We start from the raw sequence: 17551 nt of genomic DNA, 5'->3' as shown, positions 1-17551 counted from the left end.
TCGCAGTAGAATCAGATGGTGTTATTTATTATACATAAATATGTAATTAATTTGCACCCAAGACTTGTTTCTTCTAATTTTCTTGCTCAAATAGATAACTAGGGAATATATTTATACGTGACATATTAAAGGTGTAGGTATTACCTACTAACTTATAGATTTCATTTATTATAAAAACTCATAGGATTATGTTTCAAATAACTATAATGTTTGTCATGTGTATTATATCTGTAAACTAAATAAATCATGATATATGACGGTCAGGACGGGAGCCATCAGCCAGTTACGAGTAATTCGTGGTTTGTAAAAATAAACGATATCTAACTGATTACGCAGAAACAATTATTGCGTATGATCACTTCCATCAATACATCTATTACTTGGAATGGAAGGTCAATGGCATGCCATGTTAAGAATAACTACATGATAAGGCTTAAATGGTATTACATACGATGTATTTTTACGCAGTTGAACGATGTGTCCAGATAAATATCGATAATAAATAATTTATAATCCCTTCTTACATCGTATGATATGCATCGTGCCTACAGTATTACGTACTTCATACTTTCTAAAGAAAAATATAAACATTATAAACAATGGAACGTTTATTGAACGTGGATAGATAGATGACTTTCAAAAAATAACTATTATATTATAAGAGATATGACAAGGGGTTAAGGTCGTGACAACACTCTCGATAAGAAGTAGATATCGTTACGATGAACGTTTATCACGTAAGAAATTACGAGAAGTAGTACGACTATCTTTTACCAGACTCGCTGTAAGCTATAACGTAATAAACTAAAATTAAACAATTTCAGTGGTGCACATTTGGGAGCGAACCTGCTCTTCCCTTTTTAAATCTCCAGCGGTGGTATTTCAACGAGCACTTACTGAGAAATGAGACAAGCCGAGAAAAAAGTATGTACGAAACCAGAAGGCATCCTACGCAGTGCAAAATGTAAATTCTCAAGATGGCGATGATCATTCCGGAGATGCTCGCGCACTGCGTGCCCACGAGTGAAACAATCACGAGGCGACACGAATTTTGATACACAAGTGTGATGGTTTAATTAATGAAGCAATCTGAATTGAGCGAAGTGTGGGCTTACATCAAATATTGCAAAAGGTTAAAGCGGTTTGCATTCTAGCATACGTAAACGCCGATAAATACGGGCACATAAACAGCAACTGGAGAATAGAAATAACAATGGCAAATAAAGCAGTTTTCATAGCATTGTTAGAAAAACAGAGTCAGGTTAGGCACGTACTCGGTGTAGTCGTTACGTCGTGAAGCCCATGGATAGCTGGTTATGTAACAGAATTTGGTTACTGCGAATGGAACAATACGCAAATTCGACACAGCTCGAGTGTTGGCGGCCCCAACTCAAAACCGATAACGCAAATGGATTCTCCGATATTAGAAATTCTCGTCTTTGTACTCACTTTTTAAAATTGTTGTGAATAGGTGAACGGTTCCCTTTATTTGAAAAACCTAAAGGAAAAAAGTCCACTTTTCACAAACGGCTAAAGATATTTAGACTGTTCGAGCGCAAGATAATAAATTTATGTTTCCCGAAGCGGTTTTAATAAGAAACGGACAGACGAGGCGTCCCTTCGATTCATAGCAGCCAGTTTAAAGGCGCGTTCAGCGAATAATCTATAAAAACAAAGAGACGCATATCCGAAAGAAACATACACACACACATATTCCCGGGAAGCGCGCGACAAAAGCCGACTCATGAGAAACGCGGCGTTCTGCAGAAATGTTCGATTCTTGCTAACAGTAAGACGATCGATTGAATCGTTCGACAACACAAGACAACATAATTTTAGATAAAAGAAAGTTTCGTCTAGAAATAGTTTTCATTGCTAATACTTTTTAGGTTCATTAAAATATGTTTCTAAGAATTACTAATTGATAAGAAATTGAAGAAATTGATAAGAATATGAAAGTAACTATTAATCCTAAAAGGCGATGTTATAGTATTTTATTGTAATCGAAGACAAAAGTATGGACAACAATTAAAAAGGGCTTCATTTGGGCAACCTTATAACGGCTGGATATTGATCTGGTGTAACATGATTACGTAGATTCGTCGATCACATAGGTCAGTAACACTTTGTTAGCTTAGTTAAATCGAATCACAAAACGAACGTTCGAGACCGAATTCGTGAGCGTTGCATCAAAACCGCTCACGACTCGTAACATGACAATCAAACAAATATTATACGGCTTCGGGCCGTGAATGTGGCTTCGACAAATCCCCGCTTTACGATTTACGGTCAACGGTCACGGTTTGGAATGTAGCGTAATGTCCTTTAAACAACTTACAGATAAATAACTCGGTTGGGTACTAACAGACAAAAGCTTAATGTGAGTTATGAGTGTGTTCCTGGAGGTAATAAACTCCTGGCGGCATTTTAGGAATCTAATATTTTTGCAGCATAAGCGTTTAACATAATTATTATATTGAAATTACGTTTCGTATGCTTAAACAAGTAATAACAGATATAATGGGAACAAATTAATAAATTTCATTGGCAAAGATTCTTTATTATGAATTCTATAAATATATGTTTTTCATCTGAACTTAAAAATTACTATTAATGGCCCATTCACTCAGTACACGGTAAAATAAATAAAAAGCCTGTAAAAAGAAATACCAATACAGCGGGTTCTACGGATCACGTTCCAGTGCTATTTACTAGAACGAATCTATTTGTATTTTGTTTGTAATCTTTATTGTTCATAAAACTGAAACGAAGTATTTTTATTTGGTATAAAAAATCGTAACAACACAATGTTATACAAAGTCATTAGTTTAGTCACTTTAGTTACTTAGCGGAGTACAACTAGCCCAAAAGTTCTTGATGTAATCTCAACTTGCCATCGATATAATTGAAATATAATATCATAGGTACTTCAATATTCTATGAATAATTGTAATTGACTTTATAATTATAGTTAACGCGTTAATAGTAATTAACAATAAAATGTTGTAACGACTTTTTATTATGCATTATTTCCTTTTATACTTCTTAATGACGTAAAAGAAGACCTACTTGACGTATTTTTCAATACGAAAACCAATATATTGACTAGGACACTTCGCTCGAGCTTACTTACGAGAAAATCTACATTTAGAGCAACACAATCTTTCAATAGGTTACATAGGAGTCTTAGAAAAACGTAAAGGTTAAAGAGAACAAACGCTAATTGGGTCGCGTTTTCCCGAAGTGCCTTTTGTGCGGCGGAGCACGCGGCGCGAGGGGCCACTTAACTTGCATTTATACAACGAGCAGTGGTGCTTTATGAGCGAGCGTTCCGTACAAAAACGCATAAATATTTCGAGGAACCGTCCACGCATCCGCCACGGGCTTACGGAGATAGCATCTAATTAAAAACCGGTCAAGTGTGAATTGTCTTCACTTGCCACGGGAGCCGGTGCCGCGAACGTTTTGGGCTTTTACACTTTTTACAGTAAATATCTAGTTGATTTTGTCAACGATACGTGTAGGAGTGTTGTTAGAGTAATGTGTTAGGCAATTATGTCTTCTATAAATATACACAATTTAAAGCGGTAGTCGCTTTGTTTGTGTCTGCGACGAATACCAATGACTGCATTTGTAACGTAGTATGCTTTCAAATTAGTATACCTAACCATAATAGCCCAGTATACCAGCCGTTTAGCGCTGTTAACTGTTGTATTGAGATTTGATGGGTTTGGTAAGGTAATGTAATTATCACCTCATGGATAGCAACATATCTATAAACATCTCTAATATCAAGCTTATTTGAAATTCTTTCTATAGGCAACAGTTAACACTTAACGTCAAGTGTAAATAGAAATATTGACAAGCGCGTCAGATTCGTATAAGGAGGTTTTCGTGCCACTACTTTTTTAGTATTTGTAGTTTGCGGCCACAGTAATATCTACACAGTCTGAAAAAATTTCAACTGTTCATCTGTAACACTTTAGGAGATAGTGCCCTGTAACAGACGGAAATAGACGGTTCCGTAATAGTTTCGTTTTTTCCTTTCTGGCATGGAACCCTAAAAGTAAATAATTAGGAAGATAAAACATAATATTAATCGTACCTCAACAAACCCCTTAGCCGATTTATTTCGGGCACGTGTAAAAAGTGGGCTAATTTCAATTTAATATCAACATCGCATCTCGGGCCGGCGGGTGGCCGGCGAGCGGCGGCGCGCTGCGGGGATGCGATAGGGTGGTTTTTTACACCGCTATCAGTTCCGCCGGCACAGGACATTCTATTATCGTGGCGTACATTCTTCGTTTGGAATCAATTTCGAGAAGTTTGTGGCTCTTTGCGATAGTTTTAAAACTATTTTTATTGGTAGTTATATGACAAGATTTTAAAATTATATGTTATTGTTCTTTATTACCTTCTTGATACGATTGTGGAACGCTGAAACGTTTCGTGTAGTATGCAAATAGGCTAGTGCTTTCGGACAGCTAAAATTTGTCCAACGCACCGTGCGTTATGTCGAATAAATTGTACATAGGTCCAATATTAGTTAAGTAGTAATTGACAGTGATTTTAAGAAGTCACTACCACCCACGGAACAGCTTCTGATATTCAACAATAATAGAACCAGATTCACACGTTCATTCACGAAGCTTTAGCGACTATATTGTACCGTATTAAATTACAGTGCGTTCACCCCTCTTATGAATTTTATTTCCTTATTATTGTCAATCATTTGGACTATAAACAGGTATAACAATGTATTGTACGTAAACAATATTAGAAATAAATATATCTAATTACACATGTCGTGCGTAGCACACACACATGCAAAAACTAGTGATGATTTTGTACTGCTCTACCACCACCTGATACATTTTATATTTTTGAAGTGTACTATAATTATCCAGGTGATCAAAGTGGAATGGACAGTTTAGGTAGAGGTACATATGAATTCCATTATAGTAGTTATACATCATTCCATACAAGACATAATATGTAAGACATCCCAACAATTTAAATACCAGACCACGGAAACAATTAAAACTGATAAACCGCACGAACTTACTAAAGATATATACTAAAGATAAATAAATAAATAAGATAAATCAGTACCTATAAAACAATGTTATCAACCGGCGCCAAAAACCAAATCTATACCCGCAAACCAAACATAATTACGGTGCGCATACAAATAACTGTGTGTGAACAAACAAAATTTCATTAGCCCACAACCCACGGCCACCAGACCGGCGTGTTCAATGAGACGTCGGCGGCGTCTCCCCTCGGCTGAGTCACGCTTCTCCATAAAGTGCACTTCACATTATTGTTTGGGTGTATTGTTTTGGACGCTTCCGTTTTTTTAAGAAAATAATACAGTTGCTATTAGTGGAAAACCGACATAGAATTGGTATCTATATCTGGGACGACTTATCCCCCGGGCGCACATATATTACGGCAGTGTCAACATAAGGGCGGTGGGCAGGAAATTCGGGTCTCGAGATAACTCTCTTTGCTCGGGCAGATTCTCAGGTGGTCGAATGTCCATAGAATTGGTGAGCGTTGTTGCATCTTAAACTTTTTTTTTTCACATATTCTATGTTTCTAAGGTCCCGCTTATACAGACATTGAGTGTGTCAGACACGGGCCGTGCTATCTGTCTAGCACGTTCCATGTCTGCAGGAATTGTTATGCATGAATGCAGGCTTTGTTTGTCCACTGCCCGTGGGTATAATATATATAGGAGAATAAGTAGTTCATATTTTTTGTGTAAAGATTTAGGAATAGAACTAACGTAGCTGTATCGAGACAATAGAGAAACACTAGCATAATAAGTTCAAAAAACTCAAAATTCCAATAAACTGCATAAATATTTTATCATATAGGTAATCATCAGTTATGGTTATCACCAATACCGCAAAAAAAACTTAAATCGATACCGCGAAGGAAAATAATTATTATCTTAAACGCAACTACTGACCGTTATAAGATAATATCAGTAAAACTTGTTGACCTTTAAAGCATCAGTGTAAACATGGCTTAACGCGCCACAAGTATTCGCCGATCGCCATAACGATCGCCTTGACATCGGCAAGGACAGCACCATGGTCGGCACACACCCTTACACGCCATACAAACAAGGCAGCTTATTAGGCAGGCCATGTTTGAATAAAACATTCATTACGTATGCATTATGTCCGATTCCTCTTTACAATATAAACTAACCGCCCACTGGCTACAATTGCTTTAGCAACTGGTAACGATTAAGAAGTGGTTAATGCAACTGAGACAGCATCACTGAAGCTCGGCGATTATTTTCTAGTTAAGACACCTAAGAGATATAGACGATAGACAGCTGACAGGTTTTTATAATAAAATGAAATATATACCTCTCGTTGGTCAGTCAAACAAAAAAAAATTGACAATCAAGCTACGAAGGCTTAAGCAATTACTCAGAAGTAGAAGGTAACCTGCGCAACTATCGCTCGACCGCAAGTTGTTAATGGGTGCTCAGACTTATTCTTGAAAGTATGTAAGTTCAAAGTTCTCTAAGGCGGCGGGTTATTATAAGCCATATGAGTATGTAAGGTTACGCCACAAAGCATGCGATCGATACTTTAACGCGCGGCCGCTAATTAAGTAAAAAAAATGTGAGCCGTCACGGGACGCCTGGCAGATGTGAAACATCGACATTATTTTGTAAAAGTAATATGCAGAAAAGAACATATTGTGATAGGAACTAAATATGTCATAATGATAAAATAAAATATTACGATTTTCGCACAGTCGATTGCGCATGGCGACGCGTCGCCACACCGTACACACTACTGCATATAGACTGTATATATATTCCATCGTATAGCGTGGCGACGCGTCGCCCCGACATGCGTCGCCACGCCAGAAATCGGTTTTACGTGCGGCTATAGATGTTTCACATCAAAAATTCGCGAACCCTTCTGTGCTTCAGCGGGGCCGTTAATATTGTTCACTTGTAACATGTAGCACAAACGCCCCATAATAATGTATCTCAAGGCTAAGTACGAGACCCGTCTCGTAAAGTAAACCCTCACCTGTACATCCTAAATTAGACAAACACAAGGTTATTGACATTGTTAATCAAGTTCTTTTTTTATCATTAACATTGACTTTGAAAATAAGCACATTGTTCTCAAAGTGGGACCTCCCGAAAAATGAGTACAAATTAGGTAACTTTCATTGCTACAACGTATCTATAAAACATATGTAGATTTTTCTCTAAAAAGAATCTGCCGACGTCTGCTAAAAGAGATAGAATAGAAATTTGTCTCAAACGGCTCCACATATTTGTTATCCGACGCCCAAATTGCTTGCTTTGATGCCAAAGGAATAAATTCAGTCTGAGCGTCGTCTGTTAACTTTACGATGTTAGTTGGACAAAGGAGTTTCATATTATATGTATAGCCTTTGAGAATTTAACCGTCCAATGCTCAGATCTCATAACGAATGCAACATCTGTCCTAGTTTCCGATTTCCCTCTCTCATAAATGAAATTAATTTAGTATAAACAATTAAGTTGAAAACCTTAAGTTTTTAACGCCTAAATCTCTTATCTAACGTTGGTCACATGATTGTTGCTATACTTAGTGCTTCAATATGTCTATAAACGGTAGAGGCCTGTTATCATAAGGTGGACCACATTCTACTTTTCTGTTTCAATTCCATAAAACATACCACAAGACACCTCATCACCTGCATGCGGACCACGTGGAAATAGAAACAGACAGTGGGAATCACTCGATACGATTATCATTGTTACGTTATCAGCCGCCATTACAATGGCCCTTCTCGGAACCAGCGCTAGTGTACAATTATCGCCACTTCCTTGAAGCGTCTCAAAGCGATCGTAATTATATGCGTATGGAAGCCACCGCGCTGCCCGCCACAGAAATAGACTGAGCTCTTTTTGCTCGTCAGCAAACTACTATTAGATAAATAGGTATACAATATACATCCCTAGAAACACTGCATGTTTAGATCGTTGCTGATATAATATTCCCAAAATAAAAGGCCTAGTTTTAATTGGTCAAGGCAAATCCTTAGATGACGATGATGATAATGATGATGACCCACAATATTTTTAATACAAAAGTAAAAATAAATTAAATAGATTTGTCTTATCGAGCTGTAAGTGTATTATTATTCAGATATTTATATACATAGATATTATTATGCTGAGTAGGTACCTACTTTGTTATAAAAACCTATCGCAATACTTTTCATGTTTCTCTTCAAAATATTTGCACGAATAACATTTTAAGGAAACATCATGACGTTATAACTGGCTAGCGAGAATTAATGGAACTGCGTCCGTATTTAACGTCAGACTACTTGTGTAATTAAATCGTGGGAAAAACGCATAATATAACCCCTTGAATGTAATGTTTGAACGTTTGTACGTAAATGTATTAGATGCCTAATGCAAAGAAACTCTATAAAAACTGATGAAATGTTACATGTTAATAAAATTACCATTTTCAAATACAACCTACCTCAGTTATTTCATGCAAGTATTTGCAATGTATTTGAAAATAATAACTCATTACTTTGTTGTGGTATATCAAGAAGAGATATTACTGAGATAACAATTTTAGATTTATAAGCATCAATGTATGAACAACTATCTTATGAACTTTCCAATAATAGCAAAAGGGAGTTATTTTTATAAATAACTATCCTGTAAAGTTATTCCTAGAAAATCAGAGCTCCATTACTCATATAGATACCTACAAGAACTGTATGTACACTTAGTGCTTATTAATATATTACATACATAATGTATGAATTACTTTGACACATACTAGTGACTACGTCTACAACCTACCTGATATCTAATTGTTATCAAGTAATATAAGAACTAATATTATAGACTACAAAATTATTTTTATTTGCTATTTAAGAGATAAGAGACGATAATCCCTCACAACACTAGACGATTCCTTTATTTTTTACAAAGAAATATTTATTATTCCTATTAGAACAAGATAAGTCTATTAAGTCTAATAGATACCTTTAATCCTCCAACGTACTTAGCTGTAATAAACTTCAATAAAACTTCATTATTTTCTTTGTCTTAGTAAAAAACTGATAAAATAGGTTTGTAGTTTATTTCCTAAAGAAATAAGTAATTGATAAAACCTATTTCATATTGTTGTATCAATGAAATAATCATCAGAACATATACAAACACACACACACACACTGTCACTCCGATGTTGTGTCTGCATGTATACAATAACTTTCATTGTAACAGCGTCTACTGTTACATTTTGCACCAGTACACTCTTACGTCAAATAAGTAGCGTTTAAGGACATTTATATTCTACAGGCGGTCATTGGTGATGTCATTATTGTTCTCACTGATCGATAATCGCCAAGCCGCATTGATTCATTGCAGTCACTTACGCACACGGCATTTATCTATACAGCGCTACTATCTCCACCAAAACTGGAATAGCATACTTCCAATATGTATTCCAAAAGTGGTAGAATCTGCCGTGGTTCGACACTGGAGGCACAACCTACCCACCTACTTTTGCTTCATAACAGCAAAGCTACGCGCTGCTGTGTTCAGATTTGAACGATGTAAAAGTGGTACGATCGAACGATGGTAAAGGAGAGACACTAATATAAGTCATTCCAACTTAATCCTCAGGAATAGCAATGCATATGTGGCCGACCTTGGGTAGGGCTTATACCTATCAGGAATTAGTTTCAGGTGTCCATGGGTGGCAGTGGCCATCTATCATCAGTGTGACTGCATGCTTGTTGGCTACCTCGATCTTGTTACCGGGAAGTATTTATTTCCGAGCAATAAACGCTCCCAAATACTGGAGACCACGCTCACCATAAAATTTTATCTAAACACTCTTGAAAGTATGCAGGCAAAATAACCTGGGATATTCCATGAAACTTATTCATAAATTGACTAGTCTTATAGTTATTAACCACAAAAGCTAACTAATAAATAAAACCTATTTCATGTAAAAACCCTTTAAAGGAGAAAACAGCTCAGAAAACTAAAACAATTTCATATAGAGTCCCAAACCCATAATTAACAACTAATAATAATAATAATAATTTATAACATGTTGTATATTTATTACTTATTGTTATGATATAATATGCAGCTACTAATCCAATTCCTATTTTCATTTTCTTATATTATCTTTATTGTAAAAGTCTTTACTAGTATTGTCTTTTGATCCGCCCACTTTCATTATGTAACATGCATATTTTATAATTAAACGTAGTACTGAGAACCATCGCTGTGCTGTCGGTACCACCGTAATAAATACCATGAAGTATGACATTGCTCGTCTCCAATTCTTGGATGTTTCTTCTATTCCTCGAATAACATAACGTAATTAAAGATGTTATACAATAACTCGCGTTTATTAGGTTATTTACATTTTACTACATTATCTATAACAAAACTAAGTATACAAAGAATTCACAATGACTTGCCATATATAGTCGTTGTTACATAACATGTTTTTGTAAAGCTGGTAGAAACGATAACTCTTTTCATAACATGAGCATTTAAAATGGCCGAATTTTGTTTTAAGCTTAAAACGCTAATTATTTTGCAGAATGTCTGTATCCATACCCGCAATATTTATAAAAAAATTAGAAGATTTTTTTATAAACATAGAAGTTTATAAAAAAAATCCACACTCGAAAAAGCAACACTACTGGCACTTTTGACTTTTAAAGGTTACCAATTGAATATTTCACCGCCGCTTCAGCTTTTGATATAAAATGATCTCACAGAATAGCACTTTGGAGCGGTGAAACGAATTCATGATCATCGGATAGAGTTGCGAGCGTTTCGCTGGAAATACGCACCGGTGATAAATTATATTACACATACAATTCTACTTTGGACAAGTAGAGTGAAGGGCGATTCCATGAAAGCTTTCGGTCCAAACATCGAACTAAAAGCATAGGCGTCGATAGATTTATATAAATAGTGACGGTTTCGCGTTAGAATAATGCAAATATTATTCTTAGAATTTAAGCTTTCCAAAAGAAAATGTAATTATACCTATCTACCGATAGAAATAGAATGAAAGAAAGAAAGAAAGAAACATTTTATTCGGATAAATTGCAACACAAATGAAATATTAATGCAAATCTATGTCATCGAATTTTATGGAAAGGACATATATGTATATACCAAGACTTTATGGAACGTGCAACAATTCATTTTTATAATATGCAACAGAAAGGGAACATCCCTTTTTTATTAATATCGGCGACTTTCACTAAAAATAAAATCAATATATTTGGCCGCTTACATAATCATGAATAATGATATAAATCCATATTTATCGGTCGTTATTTTAGAGCGATTTTGAGAATATTAACGTAACGAATAATTTTCATATCGGAGTCATATGTTTGTTTAGTCCCACCGCGATGTGATTAGCGATACAGCTGATGAAGTAGCGATATATTTCCAAAGATTGTCTGATAGAGATGACTTTTTAACGAGAAGCACGCATTATTTTATATTGAAACTTTAATGTTATTACTAGTAATGGTAGTAACAATTATGCTCCAGTCGTAAACTTTCCAATAAAACGGCAGGTCTGACACCTCTCTTTATAATAATCTTAATAAAATCTTTGGGTATAATAATAACACAGGTGGGCGAGTACACAGGAATACGGAATTTTACTGGAAACTTTGACACGTGGCTCCTATTATTACTATACACGGATAGTTCCGTCTTACATTCAACAGTATACTACCATAGAAATACAACTTTAATTAACGTACTTCAATCACTCACCACGACTACCTGTTCCTTGAATCGTTTGAATAAAAACATTATTTAAAATAATGGTAAAATGATATATAGATAGTCATGAGGATTGTCATGTTTTACAGGGACTCGGCAAAATATTTCTTATTAGTCCACCCACAGACCTATGTATACTGGGTACAAATACAGGTCTGTGAGTCCATCTCTTCAGAGGTCGTCGACCATGAACGTCTGTAAATTCATATAGGGCTGGGGTTCTACCTGAAGTCGACCACAAATGCTCTGTCCTTTCTAAAGACTAAATGATTGTCTCATAAGTAAGTTAGAAAGGGAATCTTCGAATGTTGTTTTTAACAAATAGGGGTGACTTTAATTTTGAATATTATACCATTGTTGCATTATAATATGCCAAAACGCTACAAAAACTTCGTATGCAACAACTCACTAAATGCTTACATCTTTTCAGTGTGTAGTATTAAACCACAAAACCTTGCAACATACCAAAATGTAATACGAACACCTTAATCGCTTGTATGTAAAATGTAAAATAATTTCCCAGAAAATTCAATAATACCGTCATTAGTTAGTTTCTTATAATACAATGTGGGTGTACCTACGCTCCACGCGCGGCATCCTCAAGAAAATAACGACTTTTCTCAGAATAACGATGGCCATTAATGTTTGAATTATTATTATAATAACTTGTTGGCGTCCGCTAATTAGCGATATCAAGATGTGAGCTATATAAAATGCGAATCGAACGCCGATAGTGCCTCTCTTAATCATTTCCACGAACTGCAAGATCGCTGCAAGGACGTTGCCTCACACGACACGATTAACATTCAATATTGACACATAACCGCTAATAAAAGCAATTCTTAATGTTATTGAAATTTTACCAATGTTAGGTACCTAAAAGTATGAAATCGAAGAAGCGTTGAATAATTCGATCAATCTTTACGCTATTTTTTCTGCATCTACGATTTTATCTCATCAATCAATGTTTTTGGCAATCTGGTCTAGACATAAGAATGTACAAAGCGTAAAATATCAAGAACATAGTATGTTAAACTTAAAAGTAACTTGTAATAGGTATATTTATTTGAATATTAAACCAACAACTAATCAGCGAATCGATTAAAAATGTACATTATTGACCATAGCAAACCACCTTACCGTAATTCGCGCACAATCAGTCATGAACCGCAGTTATGGAAAATATTAGAGAAAATAAAATTCATACACATATTCCACGAATAGAGGATTATCATGCAATCGAATAGAACACACAAATGAATACTGAAGAAACAGTTACATTCTTCCATTAGTCTCATCGATAATCAGATATTGAGATTAGTGATATACATTTTCGAGTAATCCGATTTAATGATTTCCCAGTTTTATTGTAGCTACTCAGAAAAATATTTCATTCGTGCTGTCGAGAGCAGTTCGTTTGATTCCGGAATGAACGAAGCTCTCGGAAAAGCGATTATATAAATAAAATATATTTCGATAGATATCAGATAGCACGATAGCAATGTACCTACTAATTAATTAATTCATTTCAAAGTTAATTCTCGTGCAGATTAATAAATACCGTTCTAAGTGCCGTTCCTTTTAAATTCCTGGACGATAAACAATGATTTTAATTTAAATGATGTTAAGACTTTATAGATACTATGTTTTATACTCTTTTTATATCTAACAAAGTATTTTATTGCTTATATCCCAGGGCATGTACTTCTATCGCTTTATTAACTCTACTTTCATCTTTACACCTTTTATGCTTGATACAATGTTGTTTTATTATTATTACCTTCTACGTCGATTAAACTCGAGGTCGTTAAACAATATTCACATATTATTATATCTAATTTGGGGGGACATGCTTAAGTGAAGTGCCAATCGTTTGTTTCGGTCATAATATTACGACTTTTTTGCACAAAAAGTACAAAACTTCCAAAGTGAACAATCAACAATAGTGAACGCTAATTTGTAAATGATATTGACGTAAGAGGTCTACGTGATATTAGACATATCCATTAAAATATAGTCACAAGATTTAGTGATATTTATACCGACAAAAATAACGTATTACAAATACATAGGATGTCACTTTGTATCACGTACGCCTTATTAAAATCTCTCATATTTTACCGTAGGGTTTATTATAATTGGTTTCTTAAATCACTTTAAAATAGCCGAGCGACACTTTAGCTTTCATAGATTTTTACAAGAAATAGATAGCAAACGAGGATGCACCTGATGGTTAGTGGCCACTGTCGCTCATGCACAGTAATCAGGCCCAGAATTCTATCTAAGGTCAATCATAGATGCATTTTTAAGAACCCTTGAACTTAAGTTGGAACGCGTCAGTTGCTTAATTGGATGTGGCGGTGGTGACACTGGAATAGAATAACGTAGGTTCTACCTTCAAGTAACATATAAACAAAAGGTTCGTAACATTTGACGAGTTCCAACCTAGCATACGTTGGATAATATTTAGCCATTTATCTTTTGAAAAGCAACTTGCAAAATATTGATGGCAGGCCAGTATCCACCGACCAGCAGCAGCCACCAGTAAAAAGGCAACCTTGACTGTGACGAGCGTTCTGGAAAGTTATGCTAGAATGTCGTTTGACCCAGTTGGCGCGGTCGCAACAGCGGCGGCTTGCGAACAACCGGTTCTGCGTTTGATTCCCGACCGATACCACCGCTGGGTGGATGCTTTCGAGACAACTTGCCATGTCGCCTCCACTCTCGAAAATATTCCAAGATATTTTTTGCAATGCGCGTATACACTGCTTGTTAAAAAAATAATGGGCCATAAAAATCTATCTCTGTTATCTGAAATAAAATTTATTATATTATTATTATAAAAGTTTGGTTTAATTTTGGATTTATCCGAATTAAAATTCATTTGAATATGGATTATTTTATGTTTATTATGGTTCACTGAGATTTCGGTCTTATAAAAGTCGTCAGGATATCGGTGTTTATATTAACATATGTTTATAAACAACAAATTTTGAATGACAAATTGCAGCAAGTTTTATAAAAGTTTTAGTTACTTTTAAATGCAGTGTTGGCAAGATTTTCATGTAAGAAAATCGAAATTCATTATTTTTTATAAAAATAACATTTAGAATATTTTAGTGAAAAAAAAACGTTTATAGCAAATTTAATTAACATTAGGTTAAGATGTATGTACATAATTTCAATATGGTATATGTGTTTTATTACTTTTATCCTTACCATATAATATAAATGCAAATAAATTTAACATTACGTTTTAAATGGTTATTTTAAACAATGCATAGGGAAATTTTCTATGAAATCGTTTGTTGTAAACACTATATGAATCATAATAAAATCAATTCCCCGCCGATACCGAAAACTTACGCAAGAACCGCGATCACACTAAACTCCAAGAAGAATACGTTAAAGTCACAATAACAATGATGATTGAAAATAGATGTCAACAGAGCGCAGACGTGTGAACGAAATAGGGTTGTCACCATTTGTGAGGAAAAATTATATTTGTATAAAAAACATTGCAAAACTATTTTCGTACATAAATTTGAATTATTCAGATAACCTCTATTTTTTCCCCGACTTCGTATAATAATATAGGCTAAGACGGCTTACTTAATCTTTTCTGACCTAATTTATTATGAAAATATCGTGATTTTTATAGTACTGGTGGCAACCCTACAATGAGATAAAGCGGAATCGAACGAGCTCAACTCCAGAACTGGAATACCGGGAACCAACTTGGGGTGATAGTGATGTTATGTATACATGTGAAAGAGGATAGATTTCAATATAATAGATTTATGCGGAAAATACATAATTAAGTCTAGGTATATAATGTTGATTTTATCACTTAAACATTTATTTCCGACTGGAATATAACCCGGAACTCAGGTCATCGGCGTGGCAGCGCTGCGTCACTCGTCCGTGTGACGTTACTGCAGCGTCATCCGCGCAGTATGCGAGGTACTGAGATACACGGCGTGAGGTTACGTATGTATTTATGTACTGTTTATCTAATCTGCGATAACGTGTTTTCATGTTAAAACCTGATCTAAAAATATTTACTAGAAAATGTTAAATGACGCCCGTGAGAAGCACACGTAATTCCGTAATGTGGGAGGTATGTGTTTGTCCCCATAAGAGGGAGCCTGAAGCGTCATCTACCACGCTGTTCCAATGAGGCTAGACGACAAGCATGACACGTAGTCAAACCACCCATAAAATACATACTAACCAATGATTACAACCGGACCGCTTAACGTTCCTTCAAAGGTACGACAGCGCATATGGAATTTAGCCACAAGATCCCATCTTAACTCTTGATTAAGCCTTATGTTGCTAAATCTATTCAAAATTGTGCACTTATATTTTTTATCCTACCTTACATTACTGTACTGTTTTCTCTAATTTTAGATAACAAAGTTACTTTAGAACGTACGCAGATATTTCTAGCGTTTATAGTACAAAATCAACACTATTAAACGTTAAATAGTATCAACATAGTAGAGCGCCAATGAATGCGCGTGCGATATACACAGAACCCAAATTACGATGTGCTATGTGGTAATTCGTAGGCGAATGCCAAGAAGAGATAAATTTGATCGCCCTCTCTGTACATCACTGTTGACAAGGTCTACAGCAACCAGATGGGGTGATACGCGTATTTTATTATCAACACGAAAGGCAGCCGGACACTTAATATTTATAACATCAGTTCAAGACCACTTGGCGAAAATGTCAAAATGACATGCCTTATGTTAATACCCTGTGATATGACTTAAAGAGAGTTTGGATACCCAATCACACAAAAGTATATAAATATTTTCAAACGTTTTTATATCATGTTTTTTATTTTCCCGCCTTCATTATTACCGTATTTATTAAGAAGTTACAACTGAACCTGATCGATAAAAGAAAGCAGACAAAGTTACATATAATAAGCATCGTACTACATAACTACATATAAAAGCACCTTATGTGCTTTATTAACAGTACGATGGTTTTGTGTTAAATAAAAGATAAAAAAGGAAAATCTTCCTTATGTTATAAATTGTTATAAAGAATTTCCCGAAGCTATTATCGCGTCACAGACCCACGGCGTCGATTCCTGGTAGTAAATATTAGCATCCCAAAGCACCAGGGAAATTCTAAAGTTTTAATGGATGTTTGAACTACTATCTAACGAAATACCAAAGCTGGACTAGAATGTTTATTTAGATTTGGAAATTGTACCTATATTTTAGAACTTTCTTGTCATTTACTATTTATCTTGGATGACATTTTTTGCCAACATTTTTATGGTCACTTATTCCTACAGGATTGCAGCAAAAAAAAATACTTAACGTAGGTTTTTACGGCCCTCCAATATTTATTGACCTACGATTGTATGTGGTCTGGGGCTGCTGCTGCATTCAGGGTTGCTGAATGACACACGAAAATGAAGAGTATGAATTGTAAAGGTCAGTAGACTCGGCAAATTCTGCATCATCTACTGGCATATAATTTGCAAATCCGCGAATGGAAAGGTAAAGGAAAAGATATAAGGTTTTCACGAATACTGAAGGTAGACGTAGCTTATATTGATACGCATAAATTTTCCACATATACCTACTGTTTGAGATAATCTTTACAATTACCAGCGTGGTCCGCGGAACTCATTACAACGGATAGTCGAGCTGATAATTAAACGAAACAATTAACCACAGGCTGGCC

General features: G+C 35.2%; 1 protein-coding gene across 4 annotated transcripts in view; it reads right to left on the bottom strand.

Moving 5' to 3' along the window:
- Positions 1–17551, bottom strand: part of LOC140744503 (WASH complex subunit 1) — a 46769-nt gene that overhangs the window by 3952 nt on the left and 25266 nt on the right. The gene's annotated exons all lie outside the window — the stretch shown is intronic.

This window comes from Epargyreus clarus, unplaced genomic scaffold (assembly GCF_041222505.1).
Source record: "Epargyreus clarus isolate Ecla_fem2 unplaced genomic scaffold, WU_Ecla_fem_2.2 ptg000008l, whole genome shotgun sequence".
Taxonomy (NCBI): domain Eukaryota; kingdom Metazoa; phylum Arthropoda; class Insecta; order Lepidoptera; family Hesperiidae; genus Epargyreus; species Epargyreus clarus.
This window is presented reverse-complemented; position numbering and strand designations above follow the sequence as displayed.